Here is a 21,899-nt window from a genome sequence, read left to right on the forward strand (position 1 = left end):
GCAATCTAATCTAGAGAAAGATGTCCCTACAGTGGTAGGGGTGTTGGACTAGATATGCTTAAAGGCTTAGATGATAGAGATCACCTGTATATCACCTCCACGCAGAAGTGGATTTCATTATTCAATTCTAATCACTAAATTGAAATTCCTAATTTAAGTAAGTGCAAAGACAATAATGAGAGTTTCACATTTAATCTAGGTTTTCTTTGTAGTGGAGGTACTTCTTTGGTATGCCTCATCCATTCCTGAACTAGATATCTGAAAAGGGTCAAATGAAGCATACCCTAAAAATGCCTCTTTCTTCAACTCTAAAAACCATCTAACTAAAATACTGTAGATGTTGAGAATTATGTTAAATCAATTTAAATCTTGCAATATATATCCATGACAAGATAAAAGACAACAAAAAATGGAAAGAGAGATCTGGTTGTGGAAAGTGAGGCAATAGTCTGAACAACCTTCATAAATCCATTGATAAGAACTAAGCCTCAGTGAATAACCATAATTACCTATAAGAACTAAGTAAAATGACATCCTATTTCTTTACTCACTTGCTTACTCATGAATGGAGGAAGGCAAACAGGAATATTTACTTTTGTTTACTGACTAAGTATGTTTATAAGAAATCTGGTTGAACTTAATGCATTTCTTTGTCCATGTACTTTTGCATATCCCATGTGATCCCTGTTTCAAATTCCAGAATCCATGTGTAAAAATGTATTGATTTCTCAGAAGAAAAAAATAAAAATCATAAAAAACTTAATCTTTGCCGTCTATTTACCTAAGCAGCTAGAAGTACCTTTCCAATTATCTGAAGCTCAAAGAATAGAACTGATAACAAATCAATACCTTGCAGCAAAACTCCCACCTTGGCTCTAGCCATCTTCCCAGTAGAGTTTTTGTTGGCTGATGCTCTAAATGATACATCTCTCAGAGGCAAAAATACATTTTAAAAGAAAAGGAAAGAGGGACTAGAAGGTCAAGAGCCACAGGGGAGAAGGTAACTTTCAGGCATTTTTAGAGATTGCAGCTTCCATGGAAATAAGGAAAACAGTCTTCAGGCTGGCCATGGGGACCCAAAGCTCTAGGTACATGAGAACAGGTATGACAGATCCTGGTAGGAGGATAGCAGGGACATTGGGAGTATTAGTATAGGGAAAGAAAGCTTGGGGAAGAAAAAGAGGAATGTAATGTACAGGGAATCACATCAAATGCTGAAAAATTGGGTCAGGATGGGAAGCAATGAGAAGCAAAGTGGGATCAATGTCTATAGGGACAAACAAACAAAATCTGATGTGTTTCTGAATAGAAAGTAGAAATCAATCAGTTCATTAACAGAACTAACATCAGTTAGGGACAAAATATGAAGAAGACACAAGTGCAAATGCTTTACAAACCAGCAGAGTTTGAAGAGGACACTTATTTTTCTGCTGTGGCTCAGGGTTTCCATAGGACACACCTACTGTTAAATCTTTAGAGCAATATCAAGAGGATAATTCAGCTTTAGCATATTTATCTTGACAAATCATAATGACACTGTGCAGTTAACATCTTTCTTCAAAGACTGGTGGCAAGGAGAGCTGTTTGGCATTTTGTTTTCAGGACAGTAGACCAACTTCTTTTTGTTACTTTTTAGAGGATTTATGAGGGTCTAATTATATCACACCTATCATCATTATCAACTACAGTGTCCTCCCATTGATTAAGGAATTTATTTAAGTGCACATAAAATACACTGATCCAACCTCAGTAGAGTAAATCTTCAGCTTTATTTTAAGGAATTCTAATTTTCTTAGGAAATTAATTCATCTTTTGTTAGAAAAAAGCCCATCACCAATTATTCATTGTGGATCCAGTTCTTGAAAAAGATGTTACTGCTGAGTTCCTAAGGAACAGTTGAATACTTGGAACCTGTTGCTTTGTTTAATTTGATCTTGCTCTTTGTAGCCATAAACTTTTTTAGCTTAAGGCATGGAAATAAATATTTTAGAATCACTTCACAGCACAAACTCTGCAGTATCTACAAGTTAAAGTGGGGTTAGATTCTAAAATGTATTAAATATATTTTATTGCTTTCTAGGGGTTTTCACATGGTCTATGACCAGTTTACAGAGGCTTTACATGTTATTTTTCCTAACCAAACCATCAGCCAAACAAACTTACCCGGCTTCTGAAAGCCAAGCTGTGCTCTTTCTTTTTCACACATCATCACTGGTAATAAAGATTCCAAAGGCAAAATTAAACCCCAAGATAATTCCAGGCCACCCCACTGTCTTTTAAAGCCTGCAATGACATTACATAGATGTAATTGACTGGAACTTAAGTAAATAATTCTGTTAAGGAAGAAAATGGAGACCAACTCACTTCATATTCCCTAAACTGGTCTACAGTAGTACCAGAAAAAAAGATAATTCCAGATTTTAAGTCTTCACATGTTTTTTTTTTAATTATTAAAGTTTCTTTATCGGCTACCACTGTTAAATTTCATTTTATACAACTGCATTGAAATAATTTCTATAAGAATTTCATTTTCCAGATGTAACAAATGCATCCATTTGTCCATGTGTCCTTGATCTATAATGAGTTGAAGATTCATTATTTTCATTATTTTGAGTAATTATTGTGATAAAGAGAAATTAACAATTGGTTGTAAGTACCAAGTAAAAATGAGTCTAAATTATTAATTATTGCAGAAATGCCTTTGACTAAACCAATAAATGGGACGAAAAAATGCCTTTCCTGACAATTCTATGCTAGAAATAAAGTAATTTGGCATTTTGTTTCTTACATAGGAAGATAAGGAAAAACAGCTTTCTGAGATTCTACCAAAAATTGCGCTGCATTGGATAACACTATAGACAACCTCTGTGCTGAACAGAACAAGCTATATATAGTTCACTTCCCTGTCACTCTTCTCCCCCAAAAGATTTTGTTTCTGTCTAAATGTAACTGTGTAATCAATGTGGTGCCTGAAGAATCCAGTCCAAGGCAATGGGTGAACACCAGATTTCAAGATAAGAAAGGGTGGAAGACACAAAGCATTAGGAGGAAACTGTAATCTCTTTGACACATGTGGCTTCTGCTTGGCACTGGAGATGAGAGCACGAACAAAAGCAAGGACCCCTGCAGAGATTGTATAACCTCATTTTCAAAGTCACTGAACCTATACGTCCCCCATTCATCTTAGTGGAGCAACTGAAAGAAAACTCATAGGTCCAGGATGTCTCTTAAATCCTTCCTTTCAAAAAACTGTCCATGATCCAGTTCCCCTGCCTCTATATCTATGGATGTCTAGGCCATTTCCACCTAAATTGGATGTCTGTCCTCTAGGAAATCCAAAGGAACAATGACACTGAAGTGTAATATAAAGAAATAAATGAAAGCCTACTGTTAAGACAGCTGTGCACTTCTATGTACCAATATTTTGTTGTTGAAGATTTGTTGTTGTTGTTGTAGGTAAACAGAGGTATTTAGTTAAAGATGACAAGAGTAAAAGAAGGAGGATACACACAGAGATGGTAAATTTCAAAGGGCCATGCAAGGCAGAAGACATTGAGAGACAATTTTGCTTCTCCCAGCTAGGCTGTTCAGTTTTGCATTTCACACCTCATTGCAGTTCCTCTGTCATGGTTAAACCCCAGCCATCAGCTAAGTACCACAGTGACTCATACCCTGCCACAAGGTAAAATGGAGAGGAGTCAGAAAATAAAAGATAAAACTTGTAGGTTGAGGCAAAAACAGTTTAATAACTGAAAAGAAGTAAAATATATTAATAATATTAATACCAGTAATTTCTCACTCACTGTATACAGCTCAACCCATCCCAGAGCAGGGATCAGTGGCTCCTGGCCAACTCCCTCTAGTTTATACACTGATCAGGATGTTCTATGGTGTGAAATATCCCTTTGGCCTGTTCAACTCAGTTGTCCTGTCCATGCTCCCTTCTGGCTACTTGAGTACCTCTCTCACTGAGAGAGCATGGGAAAAGTACTTGACTTAGGATAAACAGTACTGAACAATCAAAGCATCAGTGTTTTATCAACATTACTCTCACACTTAATCCAAAACTCAGCACTTTACCAGCTACTAAGAAGAAAATTAACTCTATCCCAGGCAAAAACAGGACATCTTCCTAACGAAGTGTTATGTTTGTGAGCTCTTCAAAGTCATTTGAAAAAGATCAACAATCATATTACAATATCCACTGAAGAACCACTGAGCCACATACAAATTATTCTATAGTGTCAGAGAAAAATCTTAGCCCTTATTAATCTCCTTATAACTAGGAATGATAAAACAGTGAAAACATAGTTAGCTTTTTTTTTTTTTAAATGGCCACTAAAATTAAAGCTCCAAGGGTTAAAAATCAGAGAAATGAAGTGAAATTGTAGATGTGAAGGCATGTGTTAGGCTGTAACACTTCAAGTAATATTTGTGTCAGCATCAAGAAGTTGTCACAAACATGTGGTCACTGCCTCCAGGTACACAAAGCAGACACCGGAGAGACATGTCAAAAGATATTGCAAGCTTTGTATTTATTAATTTGTTTTATTTTGTGGACAAAATTCAGACTTCCTTAGTTCAATCATGAACATAATCCCTTTTGACTTTTGGACTGGCACCTTGTGATGCACCAGCCTTCTGGGCCTCTACACACCTTGGTCACAAAAATGTCGTCTTCCTTAATATTTTAGTTATCTGTTGACAGATTTACATTGAAGTGTCATAAAAACTACTTAATGCATTCATAAAAGCCAGAAAACACTTTCTCCACTCATAAAATCCATATTTGACTGGAGACATTCAAGTATATAAGTTTTTTTCGTATTTTGTGCTGTTTTGAGATGCTACCTTGTATTAAATAAAAAACAAACAAACAAGCAACAAAAGAGGAATGGAGGGGTGATATTCCTTTGGGGAGGGTTTGGATGTCCCTGAGTTTCCATAGGCATACAAGCTGCTGCCTCACAGTGGAGTGACCTGAGAGAGGCAGCAGTTCCCAGACCCTGCTGAGTTCCCCTGGAGCAGGCAGCCCCACACTGAGACAAATTATCACTCTATGAATAACATCATTAAGCAAACTCAGAGGGAAAAAATAAATTGCCATTCAGAAACCAGCTATTTGCTAAAAGAAGCTGTAGCTTAATGTACCACCTCATGACAGTTCCTGCATTCACTGGAAAAAGTTTTCTTATTAAAAAAATCCAGTAATTTTTTTTTAAAAACTTCAATACTTCTTATAAAAAAACCCACCACTACTTAAAATTAGGATGAACTAAGGTGATTCATTAAATTTTGTCTAATATCTTAAAATTCTCTGTAAGATACTCTGTTATACCTAAATCAAAATGAGTACATAATAAAAGCATATACAATTGTGTTTGCCTCAGATTAAGTACTTTCATAATGCATTTGTGGACTGCATAAATGTCTCTTCCAGCTTTCAGTTATTCAGAAAAATACACAAAATTCCACTAATGTTCCTGAATACATAATGGAATTTGATGATCACAGCTATCATTAAAGTAACTTTCAAAATTCTTAGCGTTAGCATCATATAAAAAAGAATGTGAATTACTTTATGAAACTTTCAAAACTGTAGACACATTTTATTGATTTTTTACTACATTTTCATAAGACATTAGCCCATAATACTTTCACTATGATAAAAAATGCTTTTATGTAGGAACTTATGGTTTGAAAATCTGTTTTTTCTCTACTTTAAGATCATTTGCTTCATTGACAATGAGTGTACCTGTTTTTTTGTAACGAACATGTCTACATGTATTTTAGAAACTGGGCAATGGTAAGGGATGTCACAGGAATTAAATTAGCCCATAAAACTTTTAGAGAGTGACACCCTTTGTAGATGTTTATTTACAAACATTTCTGTTACTGTAAACTTTAAAAAGGCAATTTGAAATGAACTGGTATTATAGTTATAAACTAATAGTTATGCCACATAAAAAATATTGACTGTCTGTCCTTTTCAGTTCTAGCCTGGAAAAAATAACTTGACTCAGAGCACTACCATTCACCTACCTTAGCCTCTAGATCAAGAGAAAAGAATTAAAAATGAAAGGAAAAATGGTCAAAATTCTAAATAGGGTGAGATACTTGGTATATAACAGAAAAAAATCTAACCATCACAGCACGTTTCCTCTACATGCTGGTAACATATGACCCAGATAATTATACTCCCAAACAAAAAGGAGAGGAGTGGGTTGTGTCAGAGCACTGGAAGCAGTCCTTTTGAACCTTATACCTTGTGACAGGCATCCTTAAATTGTGCATCTGTCTCCAGACCCACCAGAGACTCTGGCACAGTCTGATTCCAGTGGCAGAGCCCTGCTCTGATAAATTATTTCTGGTGTCAGTTACACAGACTCTGTGACCCAAAAGACGGGCTCCCATGCAGCCACCACGCTGGCGCTATCCCAGCTTCCCTGTGCTCCACGTTCTGCAGCAGGGCTCCAGCACACATCCACACCAGACTCTTCCCTGTGCCAAGAGGCTGGAGTTTTCAAGAGGCTCAGTAATAACATGAGGACTTGATAACACAGGGTACTTATGTCTACACAAGAAGAATATATTGTTCTCTCTCTTGCTGTCCTGACAGAGGGAGTGCAGAGAAAGATAAAGTTCTGTGACACTTGCATTCAATAAATGACCCTTCCAAACGACAACATGCTGTAGTAAATACTTTTTTTTTTTTCTTTTCCAAGCCTAAAAATTGCTTTGATGACTTCCAGACAGCAGCTGTGACCAATGGGTAATAACTATAGGGTAATGCACCTGGGTATCTCAAAACCCCGATATTAAAAAAGGCACAGTATCATCAAGAATCATGACACTATTAAAACTTTCTGACAAGAGTCATTGGGGTTTGGGCAGATAATGTGTAGGAGCAGTGGTCTCCTTGAGAGCCTCCTTGAGGCCTCACTGATCCTGCTGATAATCCTGCCTTGCTGAAGGCTTGGACAGGAGTCTACTTACAGTATAATGTGGCATCAGGACCTCTGCTTTTCCTCTACCATCAGATTTTTACACCTGCTCAAAAGACCAGACAAGTACTATTTTACCCAAGTATTTTTATTTTCTGATTTATTTTATTCTTCAAATAGAGAAGCAATTAGCTCATGGCAAGCTGTGCTGAGCAGACATATAATGGCCTTCTGTCTTTCTTACCTTATCCTTTTTTCTTACAAGGTTGTTTTCAAATTCTTTCTCCCAGTGAGATTTACTCCTCAAATCAGTGTCTTCTCAGTGTTCTTTGAAAGGGAGGTGACAGACAAGAACCAAGCTATGTAGTTGTGCTAAAGCAGGTGAGGCACTCAGTTTCCCTAGGATTATATGATTTTGATTTAAGACCAGCCCTTGCCATTTGGAGACCAGCTAAGATAAAATGAGTGTATCAAAAGCTGTGAAAATTCAGGTGCCAGGGGTTTAGCAGCCCAAGTTGCCAGGAATATTTTTTAAATGTATCTGGGATGATTGATCATTCTGGCTCAAGTATGACAAGGAAAGCTACAGTAATCTCTGAAACATGGAACACAGTAAGGTGGAGGAACCAGATGTCCTAAAGGAATCGTCTGAAATCTCCCAGCCAAAGCCAATCCTGGATTCAGAAGCCGGTACTCCTCAGGATCTGACTTCAATTTGATCGTAGTTATCTTGATGTGGATTACTATGTAATTCAGAAACACATGGTATGTCCTCAGGTTGGCCTGGTTAGCATTTTACAATCCTGATGTGTATCAGAAACACCTCCCAAAATCACATCACAAGACTTCTTTGGATAAAGATCCTTGAGTCCTTCCACTATTTCCTTCATCCTACACATACCAGTGGAAAAGACTCAACAACTTTGAACATAATCAAAAAAACATTGATCTTCAACATCTTTTACAGTGGGATTACTGAGTGCTTATAGTTGAAAGATAAAAGAGAGTGGGAAAAGAGAGAGCTGGTTCATTAAGGGCATACTCATCCTTTGTTGTCTCCTAAAACACAAGATGAAACACAGCTGCATTACTGTATTTTTAGTTCCATCTCTATTTATACAATTATATGGTTGGATTTTGAAACTGTAAATTTGCTGCTACAGATTGCATAATTTAGTTTCTGTATTGCACTGGGGTCATTCTCAGTTCTATTATGCAAGTGACAGGTGTGGGAATCAAGCAGAACACAGAGCTTGTGGTAAGGGGACTGTAGAGCAGCGTTTCAAGGGGAGCACCAGATGCTCTGATCTGCCTAGGCCAGCTGTGACATTCAATAGGAAGGCAAGTGTGTTCATCACCCCATCTCCCCCCAAGTCAAGAGCACCACTTAACAACCCTGGGCACATCTGTTCCCAAGGACTCTGATTACTTCTGTCCTCCTAGGGGTCAGTAAGGTCACAGGAATCTTCAAATCCATATTGGTTCATCTTTATGTGCTAACATTGTCACGTTACTGTACCTTATGTACCACACATGACTCATCTAAAACTTGTTTTTCTACATGCAATTACAATTTACAGTCAAAGATCTGATATCCTGCAACAGGTAAGCACTGCTCTGAATAGACAAACTTAGTTTCTTGTAACATACTAACATTTCCACAATTATTTTTCTTCAGAGTTGATGACACTTTGTGATACTAAATTTCAGTAAGAAATGCAGCCTTTTCTGCAGGGCAATATATATATGATACTCTATTTGCTACTAGTCTAAATTAAAAACCAATCTTTTAATTTGAAATTTTAGAGAGACTATGCAGAATATTAATTAGTCAAACTGGAACATAGCCAAGACACCAGAGTTTAACATCCTTGCGCTTGTAAAAAGTAGCAAAGCATATTTTCCCTATGACACTAGAAGATGAGGATCATGTAAAAGAATGTCCACATGAATACAAACCAAACTGCCATACTGGGGCTTACTTTCATTAGTTCCTTTTTGGGGGTGGTGGTGGGAAACCACACCAAACCAAACCACAAAGATGAACTACTAGAAACAATTGCACCCCAAGATATTGCAATTTTAAGAAATTCTTTAATTGTATCCAAATTGAGGAATAATTGGAATTTGATATTGTAATTAATAAAACAAAAGGCTCTTTTCAAACAAAGAACTTCTGGTAGGAGAAAAGCCCTATACAGTAGCTATTGCTAATATGAGATATGTGGAAACAAGAGAATCATAATTATTAAAATTATTAAAATTATGACTGCAAACATGCATTACATACACACAGCTTATTGATAAAATACACCATTTAAATGCAGAGAAAAAAAGCCTGTTATTTTAATTCCAAGGATTTTGAAGGGATAACAGATCTTCAATATAGATCTTAGATAGACCTCTACATCTGTTATTTGTTAATATTTTTATGGACATAGAGAAATGTATTAAAAAATTAAAAACAACAAAAAACCCCAAATAAATTATCCAATCTATATTAAGAATGTTAGACCACCACTCTAATAGTGTTAGGAGATCACCCAACCATGGTCCCATCTGCTTTCATGTGTTTTCTGGGTGTTCTGCTTCCTCACGGATTGGAGTGGTACCATTGCACTCTCCTAACATACACACATTCACAAACTCCCCACATCCCAGAACTCCATATTTCATAAAGTGCAGCTCTCAATATTTTTTTCATTTGGGGTATTTATTTTATTTGTTTAAGAAAGTCAGTTCTTTGGTTCTGGTTTTAAAAGTGAGAAATTTGCTTGAATGAGTCATATTCTAGAAATGAACATTTGAACAGCTGATATGTTTCTTCAGGAATTTTTTTTTTAAATATATGAAAGAAATCAAGCATCTTCTCTATGTGGTTCTTTCATTCTCCCTTTGAGGTCTTCATACCTGTATAGTAGAATTTCAAGCTGAGCAGCAAAAATGAGTTCATGTCCTACTATTTAGTTGAACTTCAGTTCTGAACTGCAAAAATGTACTAATGACAACCTGTTTACTCTTCAGGCTATATGAAAATTAATAATTACATTAGTGACTTTTGCAAATCTCAATAATAACACTGAAAAAAACAATGAGGAAGTCAGGATTTCTATCTTCAAAATAAGACCATAACAGCATGAAGTGAAAAAGGCACAGGCTCACTTGGTAAACAATAAAAAGAAAAAAAATAAATAATTGAAGCACTGCTCACTAGAGAGCCCATTCTAATCATACCAGATGAGTCAAGATTCCTTCAGAAAAACTACCCCACACTCATGTTATTGAAGTCTGAATCATAGTGCACCCTTATAAGAGGGCTGAAAACATAGTGCTCTGTTTGTGAAGTTTCCTAACATTTGAGCTCTTGGCTTCAAAACCTTCCTAGTAACTTTAAGAATTTGCCATTTTTTATATGGCTGCTTACTTACTTTACAGCTTTGTAAAAAAGGCAAGTTACTGGTTTGACATCATGATCCTTGATTTTAATTTCTTCTTGTTTTCGATGACTAAAGAAGGTTTCTCAAACTGCACATCTGAAAGCAGCGGTTATTTTTAAAATTGTTCTCCTTTTATATAGACAAGCTGTTAGTGCACCCAACAATTATATACATTCCCCATCATTGTAAGATTGTGTAAGAGTATACAATACAAAAAGGATTATTAAGAGAGCCAAAATTAGTATACTAATGATTCAATTTGACAGTTTCATTATGTATAATGTAGATAAAACTGAGAACTCTTTTAAATTACTCCTGCCATGTTCTGAACAAGACCACTAAACCAACTTAGAATAAACTAGCTTTTGATTTTTTGTAATAAATTTATCATAATGGTGCATATGTACACAGCCATATATTTTTCTTTTTATGCCAAATGTTCAGGACATTATTTTGATCTAATTATATTTCATCTAATTATAGTTCATCATGGTTAAAATATCAAATTTAATGGTATGTCATGGATTAACAGAATAATTTGATTTCTACACTGTTAATTAGAACTTACATTTACATGATTATGGAAAGTTATATGTGAATTAAAAAATTAATACTTAATGTCTAAAAAACCCTTCTGCCTGTTTCTAAGAGGATCTATAGACAAATGAAATTAGAAACTAGAAAAATTAGAAATATATATTTAAGTATTTAAGGTCATCTAATGGGTTTACTGGGGAACTATGTTCTACTACAATATAATAAAATTGAAAACCAGTTAATGAGAAATTAGCCACTCCTGGCTAACGAACTCAAACATAAACTTGGACCATCCTAGGGATTCTCTGGCTAATTAGCACTCTTTCCTTTCCCCTCTGTGCACATCTACAGGAACATCCCCTGTCCCCCCGGTGCACCCACTCTGCCGTTCAGACACAAGTGGAAGAAGGAGCACCTGGATGTGTGCAGGATAAACCTGCTTCCAGGCTCTGTAGTTTGAAACCACACATTTCTCATCACACCATCATCTTACAGGTGGGAAAGACTTAACAGCTAAAGAGAAAAGAGGTGTTTGGGATTTCCTAGGGCAGACAAGCAGACACAGCCATTCCCACACAGAAGATGTTAACAACTCCATGGAAATGGGCTGCTCTGGCCTGCTACAGACACACAGCAGGCGAGTTTCTGCTGGCACCATCTGAAGGTGTGCTTCTGGTAGTTGGGGAGATAAGTTATTCCATGCTGTAGGGTTGGGTGACCAGTGCTGCCCTGCAGTTATGTCTGCCCTCAATATTTGGCCCAGTGAGATCCTTCACTAGCTTCTGAGCTGAAAAAATTCCCAGCTTCCCTACCTTAAATGCAGCTAGTGCACATTGTCCATGCCAGAAAGGGTGAGCACATCAACAACATAATGGAGACAGTCACTTTGCAGGCTGCAGTCAGTCATAGAGGCAGTGGCATATGACATTATATACTGTGATGCAACATGCAAAGTAGTGAAGAGATCCAGCATTCATCTGGAGGGACAAGCAGGGATTTAGTTCCTTCCCAGTGACATAACCATCAGCCCTGTATGCAGATCCACTACATGAAACAATGAAGTCCAGCATTATTACAGAGGGTGAATAAAATCAGAATAGGAAAGAAAGTATATTTTATGCATTTTTATTTGTTAATGCATGGCAGGTTACACTTTTGTGATAAATTCCAGCCCACTGACATGTCAAGTGACACAGTGTGTAGCTGACTGTAAGAAAGCTCCACATCGTGGGGATGGTTTGGTTTTGCATCATTTCAGTGTTTTAACATATCACAAAAGCAATTTCCTGCCCTTTCCTGCTTCTTATTTTTTCCTTCATAAATTCAAGTACCAACTCACTATGCAAATTTATCTACTGCCAAGATTAAGCAGAAATATCAGTTACTTGTGTACAATTGCGGAAGGATTATAAATATGCAAAGGAAATTTAAGTACAGAAGTCTGCAAAGCAAGGAAGGATGCAACTGGGCTCTTGGATATCATGACCTCTTTCTGATGTTACAATCAGATTAACAATCTAGTATAAATGACACCAAAAGAATAAGAAACATATTAAGTTTCCTAGACCTTTTATTTCCTTTTTTCTTTTTTTTCCTTTCTTTTTTCTTTTTTTTTTAACAAAGGCAGAATATCTCATTCAATATCAATTGAAAGAAAAAAAAACATTTCCATTAGGATGATGTGCTTTTATTTCTTCTGTTATTGCACTGGACTTCTCTGAATTCCTCCCAGGAAAGGAAACTCAAGAAAAAGTAAGATAAAAATGTAATACGGTTAAAAAACTTAAAAATTAGAAGTCATCTGGTTTGGGTCTTAATAATATAAAATTGGAGTCCTTTAAATAGTACTGGTTCAAACACACTATTGCTCCGGAAAACCTTGGCATTACAATACACTTTCAGAAACCCTAGGATGATAGAAAAACAGGCAACAGGTGGAAAATATGTAAATAAGTCTTTTCATCATGTACTGACTGAACCAAATATCAAAGCCTGGATAGGGCTAATTAGCTACCAAGGCAGCTGTTGAAAATTTGTCTTACCTGAGCATCTCAAAGGGATTCCTACACTGCAGTCATGCTGGGAGCCCAGGTCATGTCACACACTGGATCAAGTACAGGAGAGTTGTCACCACGGAGAGCCTGATGTCTTCCCATGTTTTCACCCCAGGTGGGACCTATCTCAGATCACAGACACCAGGGGCAATGGTCAGAGAGGCTCATCATCAGAGTTAGTTTACATACTGGTGTAGGGGGTACTACAGTTTCAAGCTGGGTTCACTTTTTGGGTACACATTAAAACTCCCTGTTATGCCACAGGTTCTCCGGAGAAAGCAGCAAAAATTATGCAGCTATCACTAGCAGATTGCAGATCTGGTTTCTTTTACTCTGTCTCTCTTTCATTCCAGACCCAAACTCTGCTTGGTAAATTAGGCTTAGCCAGTTGGTGTCATCTTTCCCTTTGTGTTGACTCTGCCCCATTTTCTGGCATCCTCAGAGCCCTTCTCACTTTCCTTTGACCATAATGTGGCATACATTAATGCCACAGATACGGGTGTCCACAACAGGTCTTCCCACCTGACCACAAATGTCTAGATTGTCCCAAAAACTTACGAAGTAGCTTATACATCTTGCCCCAGACTTCACCTTAAGTTCTATATGGAATCACTGTCATGGGTGCTGCAGAAGATGCAATTAACTGTTTATATGATAGATCAAGTCTTTAGATCTCAAGGTTCTCCTAAAGCATGACAGAGGTTCTGTGTTTAGTGAGAGCAACAGTCTGACGATGGGACCATGCTCCTCTTATCACACTGGGAACAGGATTTGCAGTATTCTCTTTTTCACCTGTAACAAGCATTTGCTGTAAAAAACAAATACTGTGGAATACCCACTATAATAAAAAATATAAACAGCTTGTTCTTTTATTTCAGATGCAGGAAATACCTGAAGAGTCCTTATGGTGGAGATACTAAAACTTGGGGAGGTTTCCCCTTGTTTTCTTTTAAAATATTTTTAAAGGTCATGTTGGGAAAGAATATCCTGAAAAGCAAGTTCCTTATTTTGGAAATCATTATAATTTAATTAAATTATAGATAACTTCCAATAAAATTAATTTGTTTCAGTTATTGGTCACATATTCAACTGGCAGGTGTGTGAACTAATAGGTGAGAAAGTTTTATGAAATAGTGTCTGTCTTATCAGACAGAAGCCTGTGGTTTCAATCATATTAAAAAATTACAGGAGATTTTGGCCATTTCTAGTGCAGACATCTTGGTCCTACTTGTAGAGTAGTGTCCTTTTTTACTGATTATTTGAACATTTTCGGTCCCATTAGGTATCCTTTGTCTCTTTATAAATGATTGTAAACACCATATTTTGAAAAATGAAAATGCTCAGATATATAAAAGGAAGGTAAATTCAATAAATGAGCTATAAGAAAGCCTGATTTGCTCAAATGAGAAATTTACAGAAATGTAAAAAAGAATGAGTTCTATTGATAAAAAACTGTAAAAAAATTTATTCTAATTTATACACTTGAAATGCCTAAAGAGAAATAAATAAATATACATATATATATCTAATATTAAGTATTAAAGTAGCAATAGTTCAACATGTATTTTTATAAGTTCACAGTGAAAAGCACCCTGTGCACATACAGTTTGGGGAGCTTCTCATTTCACCCTGTTCATATCCTACACTGAACATTGTAATAAGATTTGGTAATCTTTAGAATAATTAAACTAAAATATAAAATTCATAAAAAAAACAGGAGGTTCTGGAATACAGCCGATGAATCAAATGTAATGGTTTCTGCAATAACTTTTTAATATATTTTTATTAATTAATTATAATATTTATTAATATACTTTTTTCTCTGAAATGAATGCAACAAAAATTATTTTTCTAGTATTAGTTTCTTAGTTCATATACTATAGAGTCATAGATATAGTCTTGGAAAATTACATTATTATATTAGGGAAATATCCTCCCTGTGAAATAAATTCAGAGATGGTACTGAAAGTCTTGCCATGATTTTATGAATTTCTATCACTAGGAAAAGTATTTGAATGATGCGATACTGATTCTTTTTGGAATCTCTCCCTATTTAAATTATCTTCCTGTCATATTTCCTCAAAAAGTCTTCTACAGAAGTTTTTTCTTAATTAACTGGGAAAAAAAATGGGTGGCTTAGTTTTGTGGCAGGGTTCAGGCAGTAAGAAATGGACTGAGAATTCTTGCACAGCACAAAGGCAAACTCAGGCCCAGTGTAGATACAAAGAGCTTTGTAATATGACTATTCACATCTAAAATTAGACTATATCAAATAGTAAAATTCAAGTGCCAGTCACTTTCTCTTTAAAAAAAAAAAAAAAAAAAAAGGAAAAGAAAAGAAAAAATAAAAGGCAAAATCTTAACTCTTTGAGGGTTTTTTTAAAGTTTTGTCATGGTCACAGCTAGAGATTTATGCTTCTCCCCTCCACTTTGCCCTCACCTCTACCTTGATTTTCTGCTTTTCTTTAAAAATAAAAGATGGAACATTCAGAAAATCACCAGAGATATGCTGTGCCAGGTTCCAATAAAAAAATAAAATGTGCTGACATAGATTTTAAGGTCAGAAGAAAAAAATATGATAATTCACTCTGACCTTTTTCAAAACACAGAACACAGAAAATTGGGAGGCAATACTTGCAATAAGTTACTTTTATTAAGTTTACAGTTTTGCACAATGACAGTTTAAGTTTTCTCTCACTAGTACTTTTAGTAGGATTTTTGTACAGTTATCTGGCCACGTTGTCAAGGAAAACTTGAAGGTAACAAGAGAAAAAAGGATTTCTTAGTTTGAAATATGCTGACTGTGTACTACACAATGTCATTTGCTTGCCTATATCAGATATAGCCTCTCCCAATTTCTGTAAGCAATCCACAGGATAGCATTCTTATACAATGAAAAGCTGAAATGTGCATTAGGACACCCTTCATGCCAAATACAGAGGATAAGTGATCTCTTTCATTCCTTTGAATGCTCAGGATATTCCAATTACAAAAAAAAAATATAGAGAGAGCTACATTTATAAATAAATTTAGAAAAAAAAATCTTTTCACTATACACTTTTTGAAAAGCTGGAGCTCAGTCAAATGTCACTGAAACGAACAAATGCATTTAAAAAAATATATCTGTGTGACAACTTTGGATTTATCTTTTTCAGCTTTTCAGCTCTGGAATTTCAGTTTTCATCGGCATTAAAAATATTCAAGTATTTTGCTTTTTAATGATTTGCATGATTGTTCAGTTTTCCTCAGAGATAAAAAGAGAAACTATTTTCCTTGACCTTTCCAGGTAGCTTGATCCTGGAAATTTTTGTTCAGGGACATTTTCAGAAATTATAACCCCTTGAAAACCATATTTTGACTCCTCAGGGTTATTAAACATACTTCAGGTGGTTAGAACTTTCCCAGTGGTGATATTTGTATGGCAGGTGACACCAAGGTGCTGTCACAGGCAGTGTTCCCACTCTCTGTGAACATACATGCCTTCAGCTTTGGCTGTGCCAGGTGCTGTGCAAAAGGATTCAGCTTCTTCCAGCAGCTTTTCCCTATGAATAACTAAGGAGCTAACTACTTTTTGTCACAAAGCTGCCACCTAAGAATGAGGTAGGAGCTTGGAGCTGTGTCTCCGAGAGACAGTGCAGGGTGTTTTTTGGCCAGGATATATATATATATATATATATATATATTCATTCAGGAACGAGTTACACCTGGGACAGATCTAGGTTATTTGTCACTTGGTTACTTTCAGCTAGGGATGCAACTGTGCCGCTCCAAAGAGTTGTAACTCTTCGTAAGCAGCAGTCACATCAGGGTGCATTCCTCCTGTCTGCTCACATGTGCAAGAGCTGTGTACTTTATACCCCTTGACATGTTATATAAAGTTCGAGAGGACTTGAGTTAATTAAAAAAGGTAGTCATGATCTGTTAGGTTTAATATGAAACCTTTAGAGTGACAATGCAAAATCATTTTGCAGAAATCCCAAGACCTCCACACAAACGAAGTCAGTTGATAATATTTATTGACAGAACACTGGTATAATCTCATTAATATTTGCAAATTTCAATTACAGGGAGGGCATGAGCCTGTTTAAGTAGTCACATTTTTCCATTATGATTGGAGCAAACACCAATTTATTAATTCATCTTCTAATTTTGAAAAAGGTGAAAGTGTGATGCTGCTAAGGATGATATATGATGAAGTAAATTATTTTTGCATAGATGTAATGTTGTTTTCTACCTGTGACATTGAAATTCTGTGTCAAATTCTGAGAGAGAGGAAAGAATAAGAAAGCGTAGGTCATTCCTCATATAAATGAAAAATTGACATGGTTCACCAGCATTATGAAAGCAAATAATACAGTATTTCGTTATTCAAGACCTAAATCTGTTGGATAAAAATCGCAGTTGCTGTTCACAAAAAGGAGGGTAACTGCATTGCTGTATTTCCAAGAAGAAGCAAAGGGTGATGAAATTACATTTTGATGGGTTTTTTTGTTTGTTTGTTTGTTTGATTGATTCATTGATTGATTAGCAAAGATTTGCCCAAAATGAGAAAATGAACTACTAATCAAGCAGAATATTTTGATAGCAGAACTCTGTCCTCCTAAGGACCCCAATCAAAACTTTTGAAATAAGAGTCTTGAAAAACATCAAAAGACAGGGATTTGGTGATATATCTTTACATCTTCTATAAAACTATATGCTTATAGACATTCAGAAAACTATTTGTTTACTAAAGTAATGGGTTTTTTCCTCCTGATCTGTTCTGTAAATAACATGAACCATTATCATTCCTTTCTTATTTGTATTATTTGGGACATGTTTGTACCAAAAGGCTCCATTGAACCAGAACTCAGAGCCATTGAACTCAGAACCATTGTCTACCTGAACTAACAGAGTCACCCAGTTCATATGGAGGCAATGATGTTAGACTAGGACAAGGATAAAATAAACCCTCTGAAGCAAACTGTGCCCTCCTTCTACTCAAAGAGCAGAACTGGTGTGTTTATGCATCACACATCTAACACAAAAGCCAGCATTCAGTCCCAGAAAGAATAGCTTGCAGATGTCACTGCCAGGCACAGTTTGCTGTCAATCTAAAAATAAGATACATGATCTTAAAAGGAGCTGAAGAAGCGTTCTAGAAACTCTTTGCTAACTAGAAAAAGGCTGGACACATGGCAGAGTGAGCAAGCCTTTTCCAACACAGTGTAGATGAGAAGTTGTTACACCTTCTTCTTAGAGCTTGCTGGAGCACTCAGAAAAGACTGTGACTTATCTGAACAGCCAGAGAATTACTTTTCCTCACAGTCCAGGTATACAGCATGCTGCAAGAGTTCACTGAAGCTGCCATCCTAGGCTTTGTATTTCATTCTGCTCCTGAAAGTCAGTGAAACACATCTGCTTTGGCATTCTTCATTAGATGTGACAAAAAAAAAAACCAACAACCTAAAAAACCCCTTGAGGTTGAAACCACAGCCTCATCACCTATCATGGAAGATGTCACTCTGTCTCATCAGGGTGCACAGTGTGAATGGATCTGGACTCATAGTTCCTCGGAGGGAAGATGAATATGTTTGGTGGCAGCTGGTAGAACAAGGAATATATTGAACTCATCCTTCCTTTCCCTCTGGCTCAGAAAGACCTCCTCCCAAAGGAGAGCAGCTCCAGTCAAGCTGAGTAAGATGATGCGCTATGAAATGGGAACTGTTTACAGCTTTTCAAAATCTGATTCCAATTCTGAGAATATAGGACACTTAGCATGTCTTCAAGGCTGCAAGCAAGAGAGGGTTCAGATAAATCAGAAAGGTACACTTGCTCAAGGCCTTGCTAAAATCTACCTCTGGGTAGCTCTTATCCTTAACGATCAGGCAGAACAGATGGCTAACGGGTTTCAGTCCCTGCCTGGAAGCAGTGGGGTTTATTTTGTGCCCAAAATCTGGTCCCATTCCATGGCTGGATGCCCACTGCAATCTGCACTCTGGAAAGAGTCTGAGGACAGGGTCACATCAGAGGAGATAGGTGGTAGAGGACCAGAAGAGGAGCCCAACAAGTTGAGCTGGACAAGCTCAATTCATCAATTTTGCAATAGAAGAGGCCACAGCAGAAGAAGAAGCTGTAAAACACAGGCTGGGGTGTATGCGAGAATCAGTTACAATCCATGTAGATCACTGGGAGAAGCAACAAATGCTGAATGAGCAAGATATGAAATACTTGAAATACTAAATATTTCCAAAGGCAAAGAGGTGGTAATCTTATATTTTCTGTATATACATGTAAGGGAGTGGACTAAGAAGAGCCATTGGTTGGAAAAATAGACCTGTATCCTTCGCCTTGACTATTTCCAGACTACAAAAGAATCGGTTCCTATGTAGGCTTCAAAATAATCCCACATATTTGAATAGACAGTCAGCGACAAAACCAGCAATGCAGAACAGTTAATTCAGATGCAAATATTAACAATTACTGTAACACAGAACTCATATACTTAGCACTGTAGGAACAGATACTCTGATAATGAAAGCTAAAATAACTGCTGGTATCCATAAATTCAGAGATTCTTACCCTATATTTTTATGAAATTCCATCTGCATATCAGTGTGGTAACTGAACTGAACTTAAAATTCTGTATGCAGTCTTTAAGATAATTTTTGAAAAGGGCAGCCTTTTGAGGATAGTAATTTAAATTCAGAAGGCTGCCCAGAATATCAGAGTAAGTTCAGCATTAGTGTAATTTTTCAACCTGACCCCAGAGGCCTAAGAACTAAAATGCCAGCAGATTAAAATGCCTTTTAAGAGCCATTCTGCACTAAGTGTATGTATGACAGAGTTATACTTTGAGTTATAAGCGGACAGTATCGCTTTGGAGGCGGCAGCTGCCACAGTCAGGCAAGGACAATTTTGCTGTAGCATGTGTCAAACAGTTGCAGGATCAGGCTAATTGAGAGGTCTCCATCACTGTAACAGCAGCTTCAAGGTTAGCTCAGGGAGAGGGGGTCAGAGTCAGGCCTGCACCCTGCTGAAGGCAGTCAGGAGGAAGGCACAGTTTTGGCCAGAGTAACATCTGTTTTTTTCACAGCTTATAGGAAGCTGTTGGCACTGGTACCACATTGTCACCAAATGTGTCATGATCTTTCTCCCTGAATGTTTCGTCCTAACATCTGTTCAAAGTACTGCTGTCAAATGGACTGAAATATTTAATAGACAATTTCTTGCAGGAAAATACAATATTTTGATATTAGAGTGATCTGCAAAATGATTTGCAAAGCTGGATCTTAATTTGGAGCTTTTTCAGACACACAGGCTGGAGGAAAAAGCCTCATCTTTGAGAGAAAGGCACTTCAAGAAATCTCATACTAGTTGTAAATTCTTTGTCTGACTCAGGTTTGAGGCTGGCTACTAGTTCACTACCCATTTGGAACTGCTTGGTATGAATCCCTCTCTTTCTGGACTGCACGAGTTGCATTCGTCACCTGAGAGCTATCATCCCTGCAGACCAAGCTGAAAGGAAGGAAGAGATAAAGGCAGAGGCACCAGAGGCGTTACAGCAGGATGCAAGGAGCAGGATGCTCTTCAGATCATGAATTACTGTTGTAGTTAGTAGACATGCTTCAGACACACACCAAAGAAGCTCCAGGCCGGCTTTAGATCTACTTACTTAACTATTCCTTTTTAAGTATCAGTGATAAATAACTTAAACATTTTAGAACATTCTCAGATCTCCTTAACCATTATGTGCTATACCAAGAGAAAAAATTCATTTCTATTTAGGTGAGAGTGTGTACAATATATATGAAAGTAGAAATTAGAAATCAATATGCAGAGATATAGAATGAATAATCAGACAGTACCTCTCTCAAATTTCTACATGGGATCTTTCAGTATCTGCTCCTACCCTACTGTTTCTAAATATATTTATGCAGTTTCAAGCTACACATAATTTTCCAAGCATGAAGAATTTTAAGGAACTCAGTGATTTTACTAAACAAAGTGACTTATATATCATCTCAACTTCCAAACTAAGCTAAGTTAAAAATCCTGGTATACTTCGTTAAGTTTCAATTTTCTAAAAAAGTCTTCACTTTTTTTGTTGGTCAAGCTTAATAGCTCCTACTGAATAATAAAGCTATTGGTATCTGACTATTGTCTATCAGATTCAGACACAGGGTTTTTTTTAAGCTCGGTACATCAAGTTCATTATATATGTGCTTATGTAGTAATTAAATCAGACTCCTTGAAACTCTGCTAAAAGCATCACTTAGAGAAAGAAAGGGCTAAAATATTTAGATTTGTTCTTTCTCCTAATTTGAAACCTCCAGAGGTATTAAATGCAGCTTGCTGAAACCTTAACTGGAAGTAATGTCCAGAGAAGGCACTGGGACCTCATGACCCTCCCCCTGAGATTCAGTCTTACCACACACCTGGGGTCACAGCATTTGGAGGCAATTATTTTACCATTGATGGGCAATTATTAGCTCTCTGATAGGTAACTTTCCCCCAAGAGCACTGTAATTTACATATGCAGCTCACGAACCACAAAACTGATATTGAAGGTCTATGCCAAGAAGCAGTCTCTTCTAGGCAGCATTTCAATGTATCCACACCCAGACTAATTCATTGTTTTTGAAGTTGTGCTCTCCTGCATCAGTGAAAGAATAATAATACCTCACAAGAACTCACAATAAAAGATGAAGAAAGATTAGAGAGAATGACTTGCAGATGTTGCAAAAGATGCACAGTGATGTTAAATATCAAGAAATAAAAAAATTGTTATGAGTCACTAGAAATGAAAGGTTTTTTTTCCCCACTAATTAAATTAAATATTATTTTTCTCATGTAATTAGCCCACTGTCATTCAACTACATATTAAACTGTATCCAGGTATCCTGTGTAAGCATAACTTCCAGCTACCTAAAAGGTGTATATTTTAA

The 21,899-nt window shown here is 36.6% G+C and overlaps 1 protein-coding gene across 1 annotated transcript in view; it reads right to left on the reverse strand.

The window, feature by feature from the left end:
* HS3ST5 (heparan sulfate-glucosamine 3-sulfotransferase 5) overlaps positions 1-21,899 on the reverse strand; it is a 191,450-nt gene that overhangs the window by 158,715 nt on the left and 10,836 nt on the right. Inside the window, exon 2 of the mRNA XM_058836541.1 lies at positions 12,961-13,094. The gene's annotated coding sequence lies outside the window, so the exon portion shown is untranslated. The remainder of the gene's footprint in view (positions 1-12,960; positions 13,095-21,899) is intronic.

The sequence above is a fragment of the Poecile atricapillus genome, chromosome 3 (assembly GCF_030490865.1).
Source record: "Poecile atricapillus isolate bPoeAtr1 chromosome 3, bPoeAtr1.hap1, whole genome shotgun sequence".
NCBI lineage: Eukaryota > Metazoa > Chordata > Aves > Passeriformes > Paridae > Poecile > Poecile atricapillus.